This window comes from Rhipicephalus microplus, chromosome 2 (genome assembly GCF_043290135.1).
Source record: "Rhipicephalus microplus isolate Deutch F79 chromosome 2, USDA_Rmic, whole genome shotgun sequence".
Taxonomy (NCBI): domain Eukaryota; kingdom Metazoa; phylum Arthropoda; class Arachnida; order Ixodida; family Ixodidae; genus Rhipicephalus; species Rhipicephalus microplus.
Genome location: NC_134701.1, coordinates 61521887 through 61529936, shown reverse-complemented (window position 1 = coordinate 61529936; position 8050 = coordinate 61521887). Strand labels below are relative to the sequence as shown.

The following is an 8050-nucleotide window of genomic DNA, read 5'->3' as shown; positions in this document are numbered from 1 at the left end:
CGGAACGAGCTGTACAGAAAGCCAAGAAGCTTTTAAAGAAGTGTTACTTTAACATGCACAACTTTCATACAGCTCTTCTCGAGTGGCGTAACACACCCCGTGATGACGTGTTGAAGTCTCCTGTGCAGAGGCTGATGGGTAGTCAGACCCGGACCCTTGTGCCAGTACCAAGCAGCGACCTGGAACCCCAGACAGTGCCCAACAGCACGGTCCACGGACGACTTCGCGACATACGTCGGAAGCAGAAAATCTACTACAACCACGGTGCCAGGGATCTACCACCTCTGTCATGTGGCCAGGAGGTCACTACCTACAGAACCATCACGGCCAACGTTACTAGATCCTGCCAGTTCTCAAACTGCGGAGCTCCGCCTGACGCCGTTCCGTTGCGCTCCGCGTGGGGGCGCGCGCGACGGAGTTTGCCCGACAAGTTGCGGCAAGTCGCGACAGACACGGACGGCCGGACGACCGTTGTAAACAGCCCGCTGCAGTGTGCTTGGTAACGTTTGCGCGAGTACCCGCAGATGTTTGTGGACTGTGCTGGCAAGTGTATGAACCATGCCACGCTGTTTCGTGCCCGGGTGTAAAAGCGGGTACGATTCCGTTCTACCTTCGAGTGAGAAGAGACATTTTTTCAAGCCGCCCCGAGACGCCGAACGCCTTGCACTATGGCAGCGAGCAGTACCCAGGCAGGACAAAAAGCTTTCAAGCACGTGTTCTATTTGTGACCTTCACTTCAGCGATGAAGACATTTCGAAAGTCTTCGAGCACAACATTTGTGGTGAGCTGGTAACGATGCCGCGCGACAAATGGGCACTGAAAGACGACGCCGTGCCTCGGCTGTTTCTGAATTGCCCGAGTTACCTTTCGAAACCGACACGGAAACGCAAGGCTCCTGCTCGCAGACTCTCCCCGGCAAAAAGCAAGCGTCGAAAAGGACAAGGTGAGCAGTTGATTTCAGCAGTTATGTGATAGCAACAACGAAGCAGAAAACATCGGGACGACGGATAGTAGTGAACCTTTGTTTGACATGCTAACTCGATTGGCCGAAGGGGGACAGAAGATTGAAGGTTGGTTTATTGGCGTTGCTGAACAAACGGCACTACTGTACAAGCTTAGCATAAGAAGTAACATTCCCCGTGTGGAAACGTCAGTGGCACTGTCGGAGAACCTTGAAGTAGCTGTCTGCGCAAATGGTCGAATCGTGCCTCGCAGCGTCTACGCCGGGGAGCCGAGCATTGAAATGAACTCGTTTGATGACTTGAAATGTTTGATCCGGTACATTGAAAAGCTTAAGCTGTGCCAGGGATGCCCTGTTGAAAAGTACCCGAAGATCGCATCATCACTGGTGGCCAAAAAAGGAGGTAAAAAGTGGAGACGCAACACCTGCACTGTATTGAGCTTTAACGCTACATGTGCTCATTGTAGGACCTTGAACAAGCTTTTTCTGCAGCGCACAAAGCAGCGCGAAGACTGCAGGAAAAAGCAGAGGGTTTGCTTGAAGTCGCTTCGACGTAGAGCAATTCGCGCGACCTCAAGGCGAGAAAAATGAAAGAACTTGTTTTGATGAAGAAGCAGCTGAGTGCCGTTACGGAGGAAGCAATTGACAGCACTCTTAGCGTTCTTCCAGCCAGGCAGCAGTTGACCTTTAAGACAGCTGTCATGGCAGCGAAAGTGAAGTCGAGAAATGGTCGGCGATATGATGCCGAGTGGCTCATGACATGTCTGCTACTGCACATCTCAAGCCCGAAAGCCTACTCTTTGATTGCTGACATGCAACTGCTACCGCTGCCATCAAAGGCTCGTCTTCGCCAAATAATAAAGGGCATTCCATGCAAATATGGTTTTAATCAAGTTGCGCTTCACAGCATCAAAGGCCATTTCGCTGATAAAGTACATCTAAGACGGCTAGGAGTATTGCTCCTTGACGAGGTCAAGTTGAAGCAGGGCGTCTCCTTCAATAAGGCCTCATGCAAAATGGACGGCTTTGTGGACTATGGCGAGGTTACAGCACCAAACTCAGATAAACTTGCCGACCACGCATTGGTACTGATGTTCGTGCCACTATTCGAAGATTGGGTGCAGCCAGTCGCCAGCTTTGCAACAAAGGGAGCAGCTCCTGGGAAAGTCCTTACAGAACTTGTCATGAGTGCTGTTCTGGAACTTCATAAGAACAATGCATTAGTGCTGGCTGTAATCAGTGACGGGGCTGGCAACAACAGATCTATGTGGAGCCAGTTTGGAGTTTCAGGCAAACTTGATGCACCGCGCCATTTTATTGAACATCCCTGGGAGCCATCGCAAAATATCTACTTCATATGTGATGTGCCACACATCGTCAAGTGTATTAAGAATCACCTGAGGAAGCACACATACGGAATGGTAAAGAAAAATCTATGCGCAAATGTTCAGTGCAGTTTAACAGTTTGATTTTGTTATTTCCAGGCAGGCAACCTTCGCATCAATTTTGGGCATTATGTGACACTCTATGAAACAGAGAAAAATAAGCATGTCCGAGTCGTGCCGAAACTCACCGAGGCACATGTTGCCCCTGACAACTTAAGAAAAATGAGTGTCAGACTGGCTACTCAGGTAAAGTTTGTTTTTGTAAAAGCATGCTGTTTTTATTTTGTGTACTTACATGTGGAAAAAATGTAATGCTTTCTGTACAGCTCTTCAGCCGTGGGACAGCTGTTGGAATACGCGTCTACAGGGAAGCTAAGGTCACTGGCTTAGAAGATTCAGAAGGCACTGAGACCTTTACAAGAATGGTGAACGACGTATTCGATGCGCTCAACATAAAGCTTCCGTCCCGGGGAATCAGGCGCAATTCCAAGGAGATACAGGCAAGCAGCTCAACCAATCTTTCTGGAGCCTAGTATCACCAGTAGGTATGCCGTCAATTGGCATCATTGTTCAAACAATTATTTTTTTTCAAATCATAAAGCAATTCCTGGACAACTTAAATGTGACTGAGAAAAATGCATTGGAGAAAGGCACAAAGCTTTCTGCCTCTCAACTGACAACGGAGTCCCTACGTGTAACGTTGTTGTCTACGCTAGACATCATCAGTTATCTCTTCAACAAGGACGCAGCGTACGTGTTGACTGCCAAGCTAAACCAAGACCCCTTGGAGGTAGCACGAATTATTTTGCTTTTAATTTAGAATGTATTGACGTAATTGACTTTCCCTCTAATGATTGTTATTTCTCTTTCAGCGGTATTTCGGTCTCGCACGTTCATTTGGAGGTGATGAGTCGCACCCTACAGTCGTGAATTTTACACAGATTTTCCGCCTGTTGAGCCTGTACACACCCATCAAGACAGCGCTACGTGGAAGTGTTCAAGGCGAACCGAATGCTGTGCTCGTTTCTGTGGAAGACACATTGAAGACCGCTGGAGAAGCTCACAGGTCAAAAAGAGCTAACTTGTGCACTGAGATTGAAGCTAGGCTACTGGAAATGACATCATTTCCATGTATTACTCCTGATCAAATGCGTGATGAGCACAGCTACTTCAGAGGTTCACCAGACGACAGTGTTGTGTACTACTTAGCTGGATATGTTGTACACAAAATGACCAAGCGTAAAGAGTGCCAGTTGTGTCTACAGGACGTTAGTTCAGAAGCTCCTGTCATTAGCTCTGATGCATACTTAACTACATACCGGAGCTTCAAGGAAGGCAGCCTTAGGCACCCCAGCATCAAGATGCTACACTTCGTCAGAGTTGTAAATGAATCTATTTCATTTTCTCTTGATGAGGAAGGTCTCTGTGCGGACCTGTTTTGGAAGGTCTTGGACGAGTTGGATGAGTGCAATCTGACGAGGCTGGGTTGCGACGAGCACAAGCCCACGTTCACGTGTCAGGTCCTGTATTTTTTCATCGTGACACGAATGCATTTTTACGCCAGGGATGTCAACCGACGCCTTCAAACCCGCGAGAAAGTTGCCATCGCCACCAAGAAAACTCGCCTATTGTGAAGCCGTTGAACATTTGCATTGTGTGCGTGTGCCTTGGGCCTCGGCAATAAACGCATTTCGCGGCACTGAGAATAAAAGTTCCTCTTTTTTGCTCAGTTTTTGTTTGCCGTAACGAATATCCGCAAACATTGGCCGCACGTTTGCGGGCAGCTTCGCCGCTATAGCTTTGCTTTTCATTCCGCTCATATATATATATATATATATATATATATATGTGAAGTTTATTGCTACATAAACACAAAACATGCATAAGTAGCAAGGATGGCGGAATAAAAGCTGCTTAAAGGCAGCTTGACTAGTCCCACCTCCCCATACAATAGCAGCAGCAACATGACAAGAATTCACACAAAAAATGCACTTGTTGACAACCTTAAAGTAGATACACAGAGCAAGGCATTAAATAAATGGAAATTTAGCTCATTCATAGAAAAAAAAACGACAGGCTACTTATTTCGAAAACACAAAATTAATGTTAACATTCATAGTAACAGTTGAAATAATGCGTATTTAGAAATGTAATGTATGTAACGTAATACATAAAGCATCACCCGATTGTTCGAAGAGGTCGCTAATGGTAGTTTAAATTTGAGACGCATTGAACGAGTATTTCAAGGCAAAGAACGACCATTTACAACGCGCGCCGCCGGCTTCCTGCTGCACAGCAACGGGCTAACCGTGGCCACCGCGCCGTCTGGTGAGCGGAAACGAAACGGGGCCACGCATCAACGGCAGCCGCCGTGGGAGTTTGAGAACTGGCAGGATCTAGTAACGTTGATCACGGCAACCTGGTCACCAGCAGTCTTCCTGCGGCTAGCGGACGAACCGCGCTCCACAGTTTTGCAAACTAAAGACGGTAAGGAAATTCGTCGCACAAGAGAGCACGTCAGGATCATGCCAACTTAGGAAGCCACTGCCACCATTCCAGTGCATCAAGAAGCCGCAGGACCTGCACAAGCCCTACGCCGCAGCACAAGACAACGACGCAAGTCTTGTTGGTACCTGCAAGCCGAGAGACGTTGAGGCTTGTTGTTGATCCAGAAAGGGGAGATGCAGCAGAGCTGCGCCAGCATGACGTCACCAAGCCAAGTATCAAACACGATGCACACGTGACCTTTGCATCACGTCTCTACTAATATAAGATCACTGTCGCCTCAGCAATAAACAATTTTCACTGTTCGACTACCTGCTTGCTTACACAAAGCAGCTTGCCCGCGTCAGAATAATCAACCAGCAGCAGCTTGACGCCCAACGGTACAACCTTCGCCATCGATTCATCGCTTATCAACCATGAGATAGAGTCTGGGTTTGGCATTCTATACGACGGCGAGGCCTCTCGGACAAACTCCTGTGCCGACACTTTGGACCCTACAAGGTTTTGTGCCGTCTTAGCGACGTGACGTACGAAGTCGTGCCCGGTGCCTCCTCCTGTTCGAAACGACGCCAGCATCTGCCTGAGACAGTGCACGTTGTCCGCATCAAACTTTACCACTGAGTGGTCTAAACACCCGCTGGCCGCATCTCTACTTGGTGAGCATCAGGACGACGCTCACTCTGGCGGGAGGATAATGCCGCGTGCGTAGCTGCGTCTAGCTGCGAGATATCGACGACAACCAAGATCATGGATTTGCTCGAGAGGCGCAGTGCAGGCAAGTGAAGAAGAAGAAAATCTTTGCTGCCTTATTTTGAGATCTTCTCTACGAGTTCCACTGTCCGTGTCATGTTCCTAAATAAACCCTCTGTATTTTATAACCCACAACAATATATATATATATATATATATATATATATATATATATATATATATATATATATATATATATATATATATATATTGTAGTGATGAGGAATGCCCACTCCTGAAGCGACATCGACACGTTGGCGCGAGGCGCGAGCTAAGGCTGCCTGGTTGCTGCTGCAACGCTGCTCGTATACTCGGCCTGCTCTTGCTGCTACCGACGCCGCTACCGCTTTTGACCTTGCATTTACATTATATTTTGGTGGAGAGTGCTGCGGTCTTCACCAGTTCTGGAACTGTGTAGCCGAAAGCTGCCGTCCGTCATGTCTGACGACGCTGTATTCACACCCCCACCGGCTTCGCCACGCAGGGGCTGTCCCGGTGCCCAGCACTTGCGAGAACCAGACATCTTCAGTGGCACCGATGAGAAAGACGTTGAGGATTGGCCGGAATCTTATGAACGAGCCAGTGCTACTAACAAATGAGACGATCCCGTGAAGTTTGGTACCGTGATGTTTTATTTAACGGATGTTGCCAAGCTATGGTACAGAAACCATGAGGCGGATATCCCCACTTGGACGACCTTCAAAGCCTGCATCGCAGATGTTTTTGGATGCCCTGTTGTGCACAAACTGCGCGCAGAACAACGTCTACGAAGCCGGTCCCAACAATCTGGTGAAACATTCACTAGCTACAGCATGGACATCCTCAACCTCTGCCGGCGTGTCGACCCGACGATGGCGGAAACTGACAAGATACGACACGTCATGAAAGGCATTTCCGACGACGCTTTTCAAATGCTGCTCTCGAAGAACCCTGTCAATTTCTCTGAGCTCATCGAGTTGTGTCAGAGTTTCGATGAGCTCCGACGACAGCGTCTTCTCACGCGACGCCCTAACGTCGCGGATGACACACTCTCAAGCCTAACCACCACCTCTGACCTTGAGTTTCTGCTATCGTTGATCATGATCAAGGAGTTTGTTCGTGCTGAAGTCGCTCGTCAGCTATCGCTGCTATCGACAGTCGGCCAACTACAGTCACCTCTTCCAGCAAACCTTCGCCAGGTCATCCAGGAGCAAGTTTGCGAGGCTCTGCCATCTGCCCGTGACGCTTCACCGTTGCCGACCCCGTTGCCTGTGCCGAGGTAAATGCACCTCTAAGCTATGCTGAAGTGGCCGCTCGACCTCCTCTTCAGACTTTTGTGTCTGAAGAGGAGGTCGAGAGCTACCACCAGAGCTACCACCACAGCTTCAAACCTGCCCCTTATGTGTCACCGTGCCCTTCGTTCACAGGATCTCAGCTTCCTGACCAGATGTCATCGTACGCCGACCACCGCCCTCCTGTTAACCGTCGCTCACCATCACCTCGACGCCGCTCGCCATCCCCGATGCGTCGTCGTCCTTCATCGCCGGAGCGCGAAAATTGATTGCCGCAGTTCCAGAGGCAGGAACTGCGTCGCCCGCGAAAAGACCAAGGCCTCTCTCTTCCCCAACGAAAGTTCTCAACGTATATGTGGACGGCGTCGCTGCACTCACTCTTGTCGACACTGGTGCCGCAGTTTCAGTGATCAGTGCCAGACTCTGCCGCTTGCTCAAAAAAGTTATGACGCCAGTAGCAAGTGTATCACTTTGTACAGCCAGCACAGAGCACGTCTAGCCAGCCGCTGCCTGTACTGCTCGCATCGCGATTGATGGCCTCCTCTTTGTCGGCGAATTACTAGTTTTGGATTCCTGCTCCCATGGTCTCATTTTGGGTTGGGACTTTCTCTCCGCTAATAAGGCCATCATCGACTGCTCTCACGCTGAGGTAGAATTTGAAGTGTTTGGCGACGCTCCGTTAAATGATGCTCTTGAAACTGGGGACAAACTATTTGTTGCTGAAGACGTCATCATACCACCGCACTCTTTCGCCCTTACCATGGTATCTTGCAACTCGCTTACCGAGTCGAGTGCGCTTTCACGCCATCTGCCCTTTTCGTTCGCCGCCAGTGTTCGCATCTACCCTATGCCCTTCTGGAACTTCATGACGGCCTCAGCAGACTGCTCATCTCGAACCTCTTGTCATGTCCTGTAACACTACTTCGGGGTGATTGCTTCGGGTGGGTTTACAGTCTCGACCCTTCTGATATTTTTTTAGTGTCGACTGGTCCTTCCGCCAAACACGAAGTCGCTGGAGTGACTTGTGCCTCTTCCACGCAGACTACTAGGACTGACGTACTCAGCAGCTCCATCGCCGACACGTTAACCGTTTCGCAACGTGCTCAGCTGCTAGGACTGCTGGAGAAGTTCCGTTCTTCCTTTGACTGCCAGCATACTCCCCTCGGCCGCACGTCCGC

General features: G+C 49.3%; 1 pseudogene; it reads left to right on the top strand.

The window, feature by feature from the left end:
• Positions 1-334: 334 nt before the first annotated feature.
• LOC119169471 (uncharacterized) lies at positions 335-4035 on the top strand (annotated as a pseudogene).
• Positions 4036-8050: the final 4015 nt, after the last annotated feature.